This window comes from Gekko japonicus, unplaced genomic scaffold (assembly GCF_001447785.1).
Source record: "Gekko japonicus isolate JY-2015 unplaced genomic scaffold, Gekko_japonicus_V1.1 scaffold4512, whole genome shotgun sequence".
Taxonomy (NCBI): domain Eukaryota; kingdom Metazoa; phylum Chordata; class Lepidosauria; order Squamata; family Gekkonidae; genus Gekko; species Gekko japonicus.
Window position 1 is genome coordinate 47693 of NW_015159843.1, and position 16286 is coordinate 63978.

Here is a 16286-nt window from a genome sequence, read left to right on the forward strand (position 1 = left end):
AGGCAACACAGAGGGGGGGGGGGGGGGGCGCTGCTGCGTCAGGGAGTTTTATTGCTCCCTGGCCGGCTCCATTTCTCCCTCTTGGCTGAAAACATCTTCCTGTTCAGGATTTTCCTTGTTTCTTCTCCTCTGCCTGTTGGGTTTTACGGCCCACCTTGTTTAATAGAAGCTTCAATTTGCCCGGGTCACCTGTCAGCACCCTCGGTGAGGGGGGGTTGTGGTGGTGGTGTTTGGGAAGCTATTCTGTGCCCCCCCCGCCCGGGTTTAACCCCCAAACTAGACAGGCTGCAGCCAGTGTTCCATAAGAACATCAGAGAAGCCAATGTTGGATCAGGCCAAAGGCCCATCGAGTCCAACACTCTGTGTCATACAGTGGCCAAAAATACCAGGGGCCATCAGGAGGTCCAGCAGTGGGGCCAGGACACCAGAAGCCCTCCCACTGTTGCCCCCCCCAAAAAACACCAAGAATAGAGCATCACTTGCCCCAGACCAAGAGTTCCTATATGAACATAAGAACATAAGAGAAGCCAATGCTGGATCAGGCCAGTGGCCCATCCAGTCCAACACTCTGTGTTACGCAGTGGCCAAAAATACCAGGTGCCATCAGGAGGTCCACCAGTGGGGCCAGGACACTAGAAGCCCTCCCACTGTTGCCCCCCCCCAAGCACCAAGAATACAGAGCATTACTTGCCCCAGACTGAGGAGGAGGAGATTGGATTTATACCCCGCCCTTCACTACCCAAAGGTGTCTCAGAGGGGCTTACAAACTCCTTTCCCTTCCCCTACCCACAACAGACACCCTGTGAGGTAGGTGGGGCTGAGAGAACTCTTGACAGAAACTGCTCTTTTTCAAGAACAGCTGTGCCAGAGTTATGGCTTGCCCAAGGTCATCTAGCCAGGTGCAAGTGGAGGAGTGGGGAATCAAACCAGGTTCTCCCAGATTAGAGTCCGCGCACTTAACCACGACACCAAACTGACTGAGAGTTCCTATCTATGCATTGTGGCTTATAGCCACTGATGGACCTCTGCTCTGTATGTTTATCCAGGGCTATTTTGGGCCAGGAATGCACAAGAACGGCTGGCTTTATAGTTGGCCATGGCCACTACAGCCAAAACCACTGCATGCGTGGCTACAGAGGGAAGGCCTGAAGAGGGACCCCCCCGGTGACTCTGAGGCGGGCGGGCCAGGGGCGACCCTGGAAGGATCGAGAGGCATTTAAATGCCTCCTTGTGCCTCCCCTGGCCTGGGTAAGCCAAGGGAAGGCATGGGGTGTGACCTAATATGGTAATGAGCTGCACTGTTATGGGTGTGGCCTAATATGCTAATGCGTTTCAGCTGTTGGGTGTGGCCTATTATGCCAATGAGTTCCTGCTGGGCTTTTTCTACAAAAAAGCCCTGTGTTTATCTAATTCCCTCTTGAAGCCATCCATGCTTGTGGCAGCCTACTCTTATAGCAGTGAATTACATGTGTTCATCACTCTTTGGGTGAAGGAGGACTTCCTTTTATCCGTTCTAACCCGACTGCTCAGCAATTTCATGGAGTGCCCACAAGGAGTTCTTGGTATTCTCAACCTGCTCTATCCCATGCATAATCTTATAAACCTCAATCATGTCACCCCTCAGCCATCATTTCTCCAAGCTAAAGAGCCCCAAGCATTTTGACCTCTAGCTGTTGTAGATTTTCTGGGCTGTATGGCCGTGGGGTTGTCATTGTAAGACTTTTTTGACCTTTGGCATTGTTTTTATTTATTTTATTTATTTATTTTTGCGATTTCTATCCCGCCCTACCCAGTGGCTCAGGGCAGCTAAGAACAATCTAAAAATTCATGGAACAATAAAAACAATACATATATAAAAACAGGTGCTTCAGAACTACAATTATTATACTAAATGCTCAGCAGCTCACATTTGCGATCAATGTTCTTGATAGCGGAAACGCCAGGAATGGTAATTCCCCAACACCATCAGGCGACATCTACCTCAAAGGGTACAGTAGATGGATGGTACATCGCGATGGAGGTATAGCGATGGCAGTGGCGGCGGCTCCTACCCAAAGGCCTGGTGGAAGAGCTCCGTCTTACAGGCCCTGCGGAACTGCATAAGGTCCCGCAGGGCCCGGATCTCCTCCGGGAGCTCATTCCACCAGGAAGGAGCCACCACCGAAAACGCCCTAGACCTGGTGTGGGCTAATCTCGCAGCTCGGGGGCCTGGAACTTCCAGGCGATGAAGGTTCCCCGATCTCAGTGCTCTTGAGGGAACGTATGGGAAGAGGCGGTCCCTTAGGTAAGCCGGACCCTGGCCATTCAGGGCTTTAAAGGTAAGCACCAGCACTTTGAAACGAATCCGGTATGCTATCGGCAGCCAGTGCAGCGCTTGCAGCACTGGCTGGATGTGGTCCTGCCTGGAGAGACCCATCAACAGCCTAGCTGCAGCATTCTGCACTAGCTGCAGCTTCCGGATTTGCGACAAAGGCAGCCCCAAGTAGAGAGCGTTACAGTAGTCCAGCCTTGAGGTGACCGTCGGGTGGATCACAGTGGCCAGGTCCTGACGGTCGAGATAGGGAACCAGCTGCCCGGCCAGCCGCAGATGATAAAAGGCTGACTTGGCACTGGCCGCCACCTGGGCCTCCATCATTAAAGAGGAGTCCAGGAGCACACTCAAACTCCTAACCTCCCGCACGGGCACCAAAGGTACCCCGCCGAAGGCCGGGAGAGGGTGTCCCAACTCTCGGCCAGTCCGACACAGGCCGAGGACCTCCGTCTTTGCCGGGTTTAATTTCAACCAACTCAGTCTGAGCCAACCAGCCACGGCCTGCAATGCCCGCACTAGGCCATAGGGACCAGAGTCCGACTGGCTGCCCAACATCAGATAGAGCTGGGTATCATCAGCATATTGATGACACCCAAGGCCATAACTCCATGCAATCTGGGCAAGGGGGCGCATGTAGATGTTAAACAACATCGGGGACAACACGGCTCCTTGGGGCACTCCACACTCAAGGGGGTGCCTTTCAGGACCGCTGGTCACCCATTGCCACCCTCTGTCCCCGACCTTGGAGAAAAGAGGTGAGACATTGAAGGGCAAGCCCCTGAATCCCCACGTCGGCGAGGCGGCAGGCCAGCAACAGGTGGTTGACCATGTCGAACGCAGCCGACAGGTCCAACAACACCAGCGCTGCCAGGCCACCTCGATCCAGATGCCTACGGAGATCGTCAGTCAGAGCGACCAGTACCGTCTCCATCCCGTGACCCGGGCGGAACCCGGACTGGAAGGGATCGAGGATAGAAGTCTCATCCAGGTAGCCCTGTAACTGTGATGCCACTGCCCTCTCAATGAGTTTGCCTAAATAAGGCAAATTGGAAACCAGCCGATAGCCAATTTGGCCGGGTCCAAAGATGGTTTTTTCAAGAGAGGGCGGACCATCGCTTCCTTGAGTCCTCCAGGGAACCATCCCTCCATGAGGGACTTGTTAACAATCTCCCGTAGGGCACCTCGCAACCCCTCGTGGCCTGCTTTAACCAGCCAAGAGGGGCACGGATCAAGGTCGCATGTAGTTGGACGCACAGATACGAACAGCCTGTCCACTTCCTCCAGACTGAGTGGGTCAAAACACACTAAACCCGGTCCCAAAGACGTGCAAGGGGCCTCAAGTTCCCTAACTGTATCAATTGTGGTGGGGAGGTCACGGCGGAGTGCCAAGACTTTATCTGCAAAATAGCTCGCAAAAGCCTCGCAGCCAATGTCCAATTCCCTAACGTTTTCCTTGCCCTGAGGCAGAGTTGTTAAAGACCGAATTACTCTAAATAATTGGGCCGGGCGTGAGCTAGCAGACGCAATCGAGGTCGCATAGAAGTCCCTCTTTGCGGCCTTGACTGCCATCCCGTAGGATCTCATAAGCGTCCTGTAGGATGTTCTGGACACTTCTTCATGAGCGCGATGCCACCGTCTCTCTAGCCGTTCAGTTCCCGCTTCAGCGAACACAACTCCTGGGTATACCAGGGCGCTCGCCTATCGCGGGTGCGGAGAGGGCGCCTGGGAGCGATCTCGTCGATAGCTGAGGAGAGCCGGCAGTTCCAGTCCTCCCACCAGCTCTTCCAACAAGCCGCCAGGGGGCCTCGAATCCCGCAGAGCCATCTGGAGCTGCATCGGGTCCATTTGGCTCCGCGGGTGAGCCAAAGTCAGATCGCCACCTAAACAGGGTCGGGGTGGGACATTCAGACGGGCCCTCAGGGCATGGTGATCTGACCATGGTACTGCCAAGGCAGCAATCCAGTCCACCGTCACTCCCGCAGCAAAGATCAAATCGAGCGTGTGACCGCCCCGATGCGTGGGGGCCGAAACGACCTGGGAGAGTCCCAGTGCCTCCATGGACGACACTAGGTCCATAGCCCGGCTGGAGGTCGCGTCCTCAGCATGGACATTGAAGTCACCCAGGACAAGCAGCCTTGGGTGCTCCAGTGCCCAGCCTGATATGGCCTCCAGCAGGGATAGCAGGCTATCGGTCGGTGCGTTAGGTGGTCGGTACACCAACCAGACAGCCAAACTCTTCTCAGCCTCCATCATCGCACCGACACACTCTATGCCCGTGATCTCTATCCGCGGGAGCACCCTGACGGAGTAAGCCTCCCAAATGAAAAGCGCCACTCCTCCCCCCCACCCTCTGGTCCGTGATTGGTGAAGGACCGAGAATCCCGGAGGGGCAAGTTGGGCGAGCGCAACCGTCTCTCCTTCCTGCATCCAAGTCTCGGTCATGCACGCCAGGTCTGCTTGCTGTTCCAGCACAAAGTCTCGTAAGACTTCGGCTTTGTTACTAATGGACCTGGCGTTGCACAGCACCAATGACGGAGGAGGGTTCTTAATCTCGGCTCCACTGCTGGCCACCCTCGGGATGGGTTGAAGGCTGGAAGGGTGCTAAGCCGCTCTATTTCTCTGCGCCCTTCGCTCTACATTCTGCCTAGACCCACCGCCATACCTCCCTCTCCCCAAGAGCACTGGAATTCGTTGTCCATCCATCAATCACTGGCAGACTCTGCAACGCTTCAGGCTGCCGACCGATGGTAGGTCCAGATACTCCAGCTACTGCACTTATACAAATCTATCTAAATGCTATCTATGTTAAAACATAATCCTAACTGGTCATGTCAGGGTTTTTTTCTAAACTATATTAACTAAGCCCTGACAGTCCCACCTAACAATCAATTCAACACCATACATAGCGGCACATCACCATTCTCCCCCCCAGCAGACCCACACATTCACTTCCAGCTCCAGCAGTGTTCTTAAAGTACCAGGCAGATAAAACCAGGCGCTTTGCCCCGATGTAATTTTGGTCTCCGGGCACTAGGGGGCTCCCACAACCACCATTCCACACCAACCATCAGGGGGACCCTGCCTCTGCAGGTCTCCCCCCCTCCACCAGGGCACGGAAACCGCAAGCTGGACCCGACCACCAGTCTCACCCACCAATGGCTCAAAGCTCGCAAGTCCCCCCCCCCCGCTGGTAAGTCCTGCTCCGTATGTCCCATTCCACCTGGTCGTGACCTCCAGTCCCCGGTCACAGACTATAAGATTGTACAGTTCAGGTAGAGGTTTCGTTCCCGGCCCTCTCACCACCGGTCGAAAACCGACGTCCCCGCCGACTCTCACAGCGTCCGCTGTGGTCACGCCGTCCCTCACCACTGCCTCTGCGCCTTTTTGCACACTGCCCCTCTGTTTTCTGGGCCAGTCCGGCCTCTCCGGCCTGTCGTCTTGTCGTCCCCGTGGTTGCTTCGCAACGGTCTCTATGCATGTCCCTGCACCGCCGAGACCACGTCGCTGGTGACTCGGCTCACCTCCCCGGGGCCTCACCGAGGGTCTGATTACCTGCTGAGGAGCCCCTGTGGTGTTCAGTGGGCCCCCTCGTCCCCCCGCCACGCCCGCACCGCTCATAGAGAGCTTCCCTGCCGAGGCCAGAGTCGGACAGAGTTTTCCTCATAGGGAAAACCTTCCAACCCTTTTATCATTCTAGTTGCCCTTTTCTGCACTTTTCCCAAGGCTATAATATCCCTCTAAGCTGAGTTAGTGTGAGCTAGCTCACAATTTTTTAACCTCCAGCTCACACGTTTTTGTATTAGCTCAGGAAAGATGGCTCCAGAGCAAAGCAGAATTCTTGCTCACAAGACTCCACAGCTTAGAGGGATCCTTGGTTGCAACTAGTTACGTCCCTTTCCTGATGAAGGGGGATGGACGGATGGGGGGAGGGCTCCATGGGGGGGGATGATGCCCATCTTAGGTAAGCCTCCACTGTTCCCAGTGGCACCCCCCCCCCCCGAAAAGGCCAGGAAAGAGCCGTTTGCCAGTTGTGGATGCTGACTTTCCACACTGTCTGAGAGCCTAGCTTCTCAAAGGTTTTGAAGCATGGAAGTATTTGTACCGGTTAGCAAATTGGCAAAAAGGAACAGCTCACAAACTTTAGTTATCTAATTTTTAATTTGTTTAATGCCATGATGTCTGAATCAGGCTCTGCTGATGGTCATGTTGACTAATATTTCCATTTGTTTCCGCCTTTGTAGTTTTGTAGTTTACTTTCAACTTTTAGGCCATGACGGCCATTTGGTCTCATCCCTTGCTACCCCTCTCTGCCATAAAAATTCTGAGGAATGGGAGGAGTAGGTGTGAATGCCATATATCTGTATATGTCTCTCTGTGTGTGTGTCAGATTAGCTTTGTTTGTGATAACTTTCCCATGAGAACGGCCCCATCTTTGGAGAAACCTCTGTTGCTGGATAATAAACTTAGTAGTGCTGGGTAGTATGAGGGGGGTGTGAAAGAGTGAAAGAGGGTGGGTGACTGAATGACCACTGCATTACCATTGCATTATGGTACACTGATCTATTATCTATACAATACCTAACCCTTGATCTGTTCCTTAGTCTGAACAAGAGTTCTCTCTTCTGCACATCTGAATCTCTGTTTTAATACAGCTTTCATAAAAGACTATTAGACTGAGAGTGGATTAACTCAAGGGTTTGACACATGATAGCCCACCATCTCCCAAAGGTGTGGGTTGTTTGGTGGCATTGAAGAATGTCACTGCTACTGAATCTCTGTCCACACTGAGCATTCAAAAGGTTTCTCCCCTGTGTGGGTTCTTTGATGATATTGAAGATTGCCACTCTGACTGAATCTCTTCCCACACTCTGAGCATTCAAAAGGTTTCTCCCCTGTGTGAGTTCTTTGGTGTACTCGAAGAGGGCCGTTCTCACTGAATCTCTTCCCACACTCTGAGCATTCAAAAGGTCTTTCTCCTGTGTGGGTTCTTTGGTGCAGTTTAAGATGGCCACTCAGACTGAATCTCTTTCCACATTCTGAGCATTCAAAAGGTTTCTCCCCTGTGTGGGTTCTTTTATGATATTGAAGATTGCCACTCTGACTGAATCTCTTCCCACACTCTGAGCATTCAAATGGTTTCTCCCCTGTGTGAGTTCTTTGGTGCACTCGAAGAGGGCCATTCTTACTGAATCTCTTCCCACACTCTGAGCATTCAAAAGGTTTCTCCCCTGTGTGGGTTCTTTTATGATATTGAAGATTGCCACTCTGACTGAATCTCTTCCCACACTCTGAGCATTCAAAAGGTTTCTCCCCTGTGTGGGTTCTTTGATGATATTGAAGACTGCCACTCTGACTGAATCTCTTTCCACATTCTGAGCATTCAAAAGGTTTCTCCGCTGTGTGCGTTCTCTGATGCCACTGAAGAGTGGTACTGTGAGTGAATCTCTTTCCACAAACTGAGCATTCAAAAAACTTCTCCCCTCTGTATATTTTTTGGCGCAGAAGGAGCTGTGATCTATTTCTGATGTACGTTCTACACCGAATGGATTTACTTGCCTTCTTTATTCTGTGCACTGGAAAATGCACGTTATGCTTTCTTCTGTCTTGCTTCTCAATCATACGGCCGCCTTTCTTTCTCTTAGGTCTCACTCGATTCCTGACATTTTCTTTCAAATCTTCATTTTTAACTCTATCTGGCAGTTTCTGGTGAAGTTCTGCATCCTCCTTATTCCTTTGATTATCCACTGCTGGAATAAATAGAGAGATCCTGTTACCATCTTGGAGGGCGGGTAAGGTCCAAAGGCTTCTATGTGACCGCAGTAGGAAAGGACTAACAGCCCTTTGGCCTCAAACATTTTTGCTAATCTTAACCACCCCTCCACTTTTCCCCAGAATATCTAATATTGAAGGATACATCACACTCCCCTCAAAAGTCGCAGCTGAGCTCTTGCCCAGAAGGAGCTTCGGAGTCTCCAGATTTCATAAGAACATAAGAGATGCCAATGTTGGATCAGGCCAAAGGCCCATCCAGTCCAACACTCTGTATCACACAGTGGCCAGAAATACCAGTGCCATCAGGAGGTCCACCAGTGGGGCCAGGACATTAGAAGCCCTCCCACTGTTGACCCCCCCAAGTACCAAGAAGACAGAGCATCACTTGCCCCAGAGCCCCTATCTATACCTTGTGGCTAATAGCCACTGATAGACCTCTGCTCCATATGCTTATCTAATTCCCTTTTGAAGCCGTCCATGCTTGTAGCTGCCACCACTTCCTGTGGCAGTGAATTCCAAGTGTTAATCACTCTTTGGGTGAAGAAGTACTTTCTCTTATCCGTTCTAACCCGACCGCTCAGCAATTTCATGGAGTGCCCACGAGTTCTTGTATTGTGAGAAAGGGAGAAAAGTACCTCTTTCTCTACTTGCTCTTTCCCATGCATAATCTTATAAACCTCAATCATGTCACCCCTCAGTCGTCGTTTCTCCAAGCTAAGGAGCCCTAAGCGCCTTAACCTTTCCTCATAGGGAAAGTGTTCCAACCCTTTTATCATTCGAGTTGCCCTTTTCTGCACTTTTTCCAAAGCTATAATATCCTTTTTAAGGTGTGGTGACCAGAATTGCACACATTATTCCAAATGAATTTTCAGTCCCCCAAAAGGCCTCCCTCCCTCCCTTGTTATCCAGCAGGCTGCATGATTGTACCGAACCAACTGTTGCTCAGAAGTGAATCAGAAATCCCCTGTGGTTATTCCTTGCCTGTTCCCTTGACATAACCGTGAAGAATACTCACTCTCATCCAGCTCACTTGGGAAGGAAATATGCTCTTGGGATCCTCTTGAGGAACTCTCCAGCCTTTCTTTGGATTCAAGGTCGTTGTCTGTGTCCACAGTAGTCTCTTTTCTACTTCTGGCTTCTTTCGCAGAGAGAGACAGAGAAAGAAAGAGAGAGAAAGTGATTAGTCTTATATGGGGAAGGAAAGAAATGCAAAAGTAAAAATTCTTCTGGAAGGCTGTAACCATGGTCAAGAGCAAAGCCCACCATCTCACACTGTATAGGGGAATTGGATCTGTGAGGCAAAGCACCCTAGTTCCTTTAAGGGTAAACGTGATTATTAAGTGGCCTACTCCGAGTTGCTGGAATTCATGATTTGGTTCTCTCTGCAGCTAACATCCTTATCTTTTTCAAGGCCAAACTCCAAAATGTGGTCAGTGCTTAATCATGAGAACCCGTACCCAGTCGTGTTGCCAGGAAGGCGGGAGGAAGCAGGAGGGTGCTGACAGCCTCTGGAAAGTTCTGTCAAGCAGGACCCTTGATTGGGTCATTAGGACCACCTGACCCCAGAGAGGCAGGAAGTGTAATACGGGTATAGAGTTAGATTTATGCCATGCTAGTACAACTTGATATTTTCTTGCTTCATCAGGATGAATAGATTTATATAGCGTAAATAAGGCTACAGATGGAACACTTAATATCTTATTTTTAAATCCTTAATAAGCCTTTATATATTTTAAAACTGGTCTGCTTTACTTGTGTGCCCTCTCCTAGTGAACACTCTGAACTGGGTACTGCTCAGGTACAAAGAGTATTGACCCAGGGGGACCCAGGCTTTGGTTCTTGACAGGATCATTTCAAGAGTGAGTAAACCTATTGAGGCAGACTCAGCATGGGTTCTGTAAGGGAAGATCTTGTCTCACAAACCTGTTAATGTTCTTTGAGGGGGTGAACAAACCTGTGGACAAGGGGGATCCAATAGATATTGTTTACCTTGACTTCCAGAAAGCTTTTGATAAAGTTCCTCATCAAAGGCTCCTAAGTAAGCTCAAAAATCATGGGATAAAAGGACAAGTCCTTTTATGGATCAAAAACTGGCTAATTAATAGAAAACAGAGAGTGAGTATAAATGGGCAATTTTCCCAGTGGAGGGTGGTAAGCAGTGGGGTACCACAGGGATCAGTACTTGGTCCACTGCTTTTTAACTTGTTCATTAATGATTTGGAGATGGGAGTAAGCAGTGAAGTGGCTAAATTTGCAGATGATACAAAGTTGTTCAGGGTGGTGAAAACCAGTGAGGATTGTGAGGCACTCCAAAGGGATCTGTCAAAGTTGGGCGAGTGGGCGTCAACATGGCAAATGGGGTTCAATGTGGCCAAGTGCAAGGTGATGCACATTGGAGCCAAAAATCCTAAATATAAATACACATTGATGGGGTCTGAACTGGCAGAGACAGATCAAGAGAGAGATCTTGGAGTTGTAGTAGATAACTCACTGAAAATGTCGAGACAGTGTGTGACTGCAATAAAGAAGGCCAATGCTATGCTGGGGATTATTAGGAAGGGTATTGAAAACAGATCAGCCAATATAATAATGCCCCTATATAAATCAATGGTGAGACCTCATTTGGAATACTGTGTGCAGTTCTGGGCACCACACCTTAAAAAGGATATTATAGCTTTGGAAAAAGTGCAGAAAAGGGCAACTCGAATGATAAAAGGGTTGGAACACTTTCCCTATGAGGAAAGGTTAAAGCGCTTAGGGCTCTTTAGCTTGGAGAAAAGACGACTGAGGGGTGACATGATCGAGGTTTATAAGATTATGCATGGGAAAGAGCAGGTAGAGAAAGAGGTACTTTTCTCCCTTTCTCACAATACAAGAACCCGTGGGCACTCCATGAAATTGCTGAGCGGTCGGGTTAGAACGGATAAAAGGAAGTACTTCTTCACCCAAAGAGTGATTAACACATGGAATTCACTGCCACAGGAAGTGGTGGGTGCTACAAGCATGGACGGCTTCAAAAGGGAATTAGATAAGCATATGGAGCAGAGGTCCATCAGTGGCTATTAGCCACAAGGTATAGCTAGGGGCTCTGGGGCAAGTGATGCTCTGTCTTCTTGGTGCTTGGGGGGGGGGTCAACAGTGGGAGGGCTTCTAATGTCCTGGCCCCACTGCTGGACCTCCTGATGGCACTGGTATTTCTGGCCACTGTGTGACACAGAGTGTTGGACTGGATGGGCCTTTGGCCTGATCCAACATTGGCGTCTCTTATGTTCTCTTAATTAATAACAGTACTATGTAAGACCACCACTCTGGACTTTGGGTCCCCTGAGAATGCCCAGAGTACCCTCACAAGACCATCCAAAATGCCCTCTTTAAGCCGAGAAACATAGGTGTGATTACCAGGCAAAGAACAATTAAACAAAGAGTTTATTAATACAGTACTCGGGCAAGGCAAACAAGACAAGGTGCTTTAAAACATATAACAGTGTTAAAAGGCAAAATAAACCAAATCTAATACAATTACCTATTTCTCTCTAACTGGTTACTATTCCAAGGACCACAACCTTTTATACCGGGCCTGTCTCTGTACTCACACTTTCCCAAGTGAGGGATCTCTCCCTCAGACCAGTTCCCTCAGTTTTACTCTGTATGAGGCAAGACCGCAGAAGAGACAAGAAAAAATAGTTTCATGGCCCACAAAGCTTAACGTCCAATCTCCTCACACAATCCCTGAACACCGATTGGTTACAACCGTTGCTAAGCATTATGGGGATTATGGGCTGTCTGCTTTCCACTCCCACACAGGTCCCTAGAGGCCTAGGTCTCTCCAGGCCTCGTCTCCCAGGCCTCGTCTCCCAGTCGTACACAGATGATGACAGAGGGCCTTTCATCCCATGTTTACCTCAGGCCAGGACACCTTCTCCGGATTGGCCTCTGTAGCCCTTGGGCAAGTACATACACATGAACAACACAGGAAGCTGCCTTCTAATGAATCAAACACTTGGTCCATCCAAGTCAGTATTGTCTGCTCAGTCTGGCCACAGCTCTCCAAGGTTTCAGGCAGGTGTTTCACATCTCCTCCTACCTGAGCCTTTTCAATGGAGATCCTGGGGATTGAACCTGGGACCTTCTGCATGCCAAACAGATGCTTTGCCAGTGAGCCACAGCCCCTCTCCAAGGAGTGGGACAGGCCTCAAAACATTGTATTGCTATTCAATATTTTGATTCACGCCACCTCACAATGGCAGCGATTTGCACTTTTAGCACTATGAAAGATCTTTACTCAGAAAGGCCACATTCCCATAGTTCTCCAGCATGACTTCCCTGTGGAGAGCTCTTTGTCCCGGATCCAGCAGGGCCCACTCTGCCTCAGTGAAAGAGACGGCCACCTCCTCAAAGAAAAAGGGACCATGAAAGAAAAAGCAGATTCTCTCGTCAGAGATCAGGACAGGCAGAGATGGCACACGGGAAGGGAGTAGTCTGGGAGGGGACGGGATGTAAGGCTTGGGATGGGTCAAGGGAATGGCGTTCAGAGGATCTCTTGCCAGGACACCTTGTAGAAACTGCAGGTTCAGAAGCCCCCCCGAGAAAGGAGGAGGGGCCCCGGCTGTCCCTCGATCATCTCTCCTACCTGAACTGGAGGGGCAGCAGCTGTTTCCACACCTGAGACAAAAGGAGGAAGGAAGGGAGTTTGCTTGCTTGTACCCCTTCCCACGGTTGTGAAACCTCGCCCTGCGTACACTCGACTAGAGATGTAAAATTTCCGGAAACTTTGAAGCTCGAAAAAAACCCCGGGTTTTTTCCAGTTTTTTTCGGGGGCGGAACGGAAATTTTCGGAAAAATTGAAAAAAATGCTACATTGGCATTTCTTTTGTCTTTTCTAGATTGAAAGTCATTCTGTTACTTTAGGAACATAAAATATAACTGTAATGCAATTCAGACACCATTTTGTTTGCCTGTTTGGGTTACTTGACTAAACTCTGGTCAAGTGGCTTCTGGGCCTGTGTAGGCCAGGAATGCTTTCAAGAGAGGTGCTGCTTTAAATCAGAAGAGGCGCCTAGAAGTCTCCTTAGAGACAAGGGACACATCGATAAGGGGAGAGTTATGACCTTCACTCCCTAGCTTTCCCAGCTGCAGACACTTGGCCCTGCCGGCCTTGGAGACCATTAATTAATTAGCAACATTCCCAAGTGATTGCACCTGTGTTGGGAGGGGAATCGTGTTATCTTCTGAATTTTAACTTTCGATTCCCCAGAGCTCATAAACAAGTATTATGGGATATCTTGGTTACCTTGGATACTGGCAAGAGTGACATCACATTGCCCGATCATGAATGGTTAACAGGCCTGAACCATTCATGCCCCTTTTTCTATAAGAACCCTAGGTTCATGGTAACCAGGCGGGTTCCTTGGGGTTTGTGGGCAAGCCAGCCTAAGACTCCGAGCAACCCTCCATTATGCCTTGGTACTTGGACTTACCACCTTGGTGGGGAGATGCAGTTTGGACTTTTACTCTGCGTCTCAAGGACTTTTTGCCTCTTTGAACCTATTACGGGTAAAACCTGCTTGTATGCTGCTTGTAAGTATTAGCTATGCTGGAAATGCTTAAGATTTTGTTATTTTGTTCCTTCACTACCTAAGTCTCGTGTTTTATAACTTTGCACAATTTCTTTAAATAAACTTATATTTTTACCTTGTCTGGGTGATTCAGCCTCAAGAGTTTCAAAGCCTAAATCTTGTGCCTTAAGACTGCTGGGTCTTTCTACTACCAATTGTGTTCTTTGTTCAAGCCTTGCGGTGGAGGCTGCAGAACTTGTTCTTTGAATGGTGTTCCTGTGTTTAGCCTGGAGACTTCTAGTTACTTTGCTCCAGTCTTGTTGGGAACCCCAGAAGTAAACTGGTGGCAGACTACCTTTGGCAAATCCCTGTGCTTTTGTTCCTTGTACCCAGAGACTGAGGACCTGGAGAGGACCCCAGGCTCTGACAATGACTATGGACATTTTTACTTGGCATGAAATGATCACAACTAGCATATTAAAAATATAGTTTATCCAAACAATTACTACAAACAGAATACCCACCCACATGCAAAAACAAAACTGAAACCTTTTTATTTTCTTCTGACAATAGCACCTCCTAAAGGAAGAAATGCATCTTGTTCTTGCATTGGAGAGTTCAGTTTGTAACCTAGGACTTGCTTGTCCTCAGTGCACAGAAATTAGATCAATCTGATACCATATATATATATATATATAAATGATTTGGAAAATATTTGAATACCTTGTCTTAAAATATTTTATTCATCATGTTAAAATAAAACGTTCCATAATCAATTTCTTTTCTTTTCTCTTCTTTTTTCAATTTTTCAGAAAAAAACAAAAAAGGCTTCAGGAAAAAAATGGAAAAACACCGGGTTTCTTCCAAATTTTTCCGGTTTTTTCCCAGGCCTTCACATCTCTACACTTGAGACATTTTAAAACACATTTTATACTAAATTTAGGGAGAGGCAGTGAAGCACCAGGCACCTATGAGCCTCAAGGGTTATAAATGCTGCCAACGTATTTCAGACTTGTGTGAGACCTGTGTCTGGCCTGGGGGGGAGGGACAGAAGGGGGTGGAAATGACTTTGCAGGATACATCAGTGTCACATTTGGCCCAGAGAAGACTTGAGCACATTTGGAGATACAAAGGTCACATGAATGAGTTTTCAGAGTGTCTCTTGACATGCTAACTTCACAACCAGCTTTTCAGCCAGATGCAACATCAACAGGACACCACATCTGCCCCAAAGTCCCTCCTCAATGCTCAATGCTCCACCCACCCTACTCCAGCATCCTGTTTTCCCCAGCAGCCTGCCAGGTGCTGTTTATTTCCACATGATTATTGGCTCCTCTAGGAACGGGTTCTCAGAGCTCTGCTGCCCCAGAAGGTGGAGGTGCCCTTTAGTCACCAGGCTGAATAGGTGTGTTGAGGTTTGTCTGCCTTTTCTCTTTTGAGCCACCTTCAGTTCCTCTTATGGAAGGAAGGTGAGATGCGAATACTTAAATTAATGGAATTGCCCTATTCTTTTCCTGACCTGAACTCTCTACCCATCAAAATCACTGGTTGCCCCAACTGTATCCACGCATGACGAGTCCTTACCACAGGAGAGGGCATCTTGGGCATGCTCCTTGGCTTGCACTCTCTGCCCTTGCTCCAAGGAAGCTCCTTCTGCCTCAGGGAATACAGCTTCTGTCTTCATGGATGATGCCCACATCTGAAACAGGAGCGAGGGAGAGGAGTAAGAAAAAGAAGAGGAGGAGGAGGAGGAGGAGGAGGAGGAGAGATTGGATTTATACCCCGCCCTTCACTACCCGAAGGAGTCTCAGAGCGACTTACAATCTCCTTTCCCTTCCCCTCCCCACAACAGACACCCTGTGAGGTAGGTGGGGCTGAGAGAGCTCTCTCGAGAACTGCCCTTGAGAGAACAGGTGACTGACTGAAGGTCACACCAGCAGCTGCACGTGGACGAGTGGGAAATCAAACCCAGTTCTCCCAGGTTAGAGTCTGCGCTCTTAACCACTACATCAAACTGTTGTAGTGGAATGGGGGGGACCCCATTGAATGGATCGTGCGGGGCTTCCGGTCGGGGGAAAATGGCGATTTGACGCACCCTGTAATTGCTCAGAGTGGACGGTGGTCCTTTTTGACAGTTTGGATGAATATCTCATCCAACGCAGCTTCCCCCAGGCAGGGGGAATGACTGGCAAGCATCAAGACCCAATGAGAGTTGAGATTGGTGTAATCAAGCCTCTGAGGAGACTTGTTTTACACTTTGATCCCCTCTCCCGAAGCAGGCGTCGCGATCAACACTAAAGAGCACACCGAGCTGAAAAGACAGCTTAAAATCGCCATTTCCCGATCTCCTAATAACAAGGAAAGAAGTTGAAACGAAGGAGGCGGTGTGAAAGCCAAAGATAAACAGCCAAGGTAACAAAAATGTTTTGCTTACCGGGAAACTATCGGAACAAAGTTTTGCTGGAGCCGGATAGGCGATTGTGAACTTTATGAGGTATTCACTTGACTTTTGAGAACAAAAGAGTTGTTTACAGCAGAGAAAAAAGCGAAAAGAGACTTTGTTTATCATTCCTGTGGTGGCTGAAAGATAAGCGACTGAGACTGAGATAGAAAATAACGCGAAAGAACGCAAGACTTTGGGAGGGAAA

The 16286-nt window shown here is 49.0% G+C and overlaps 1 pseudogene; it reads right to left on the reverse strand.

Moving 5' to 3' along the window:
* Positions 1 to 16144, reverse strand: part of LOC107107614 — a 58404-nt pseudogene extending 42260 nt beyond the window's left edge.
* Between the last annotated feature and the right edge of the window lie 142 nt (positions 16145 to 16286).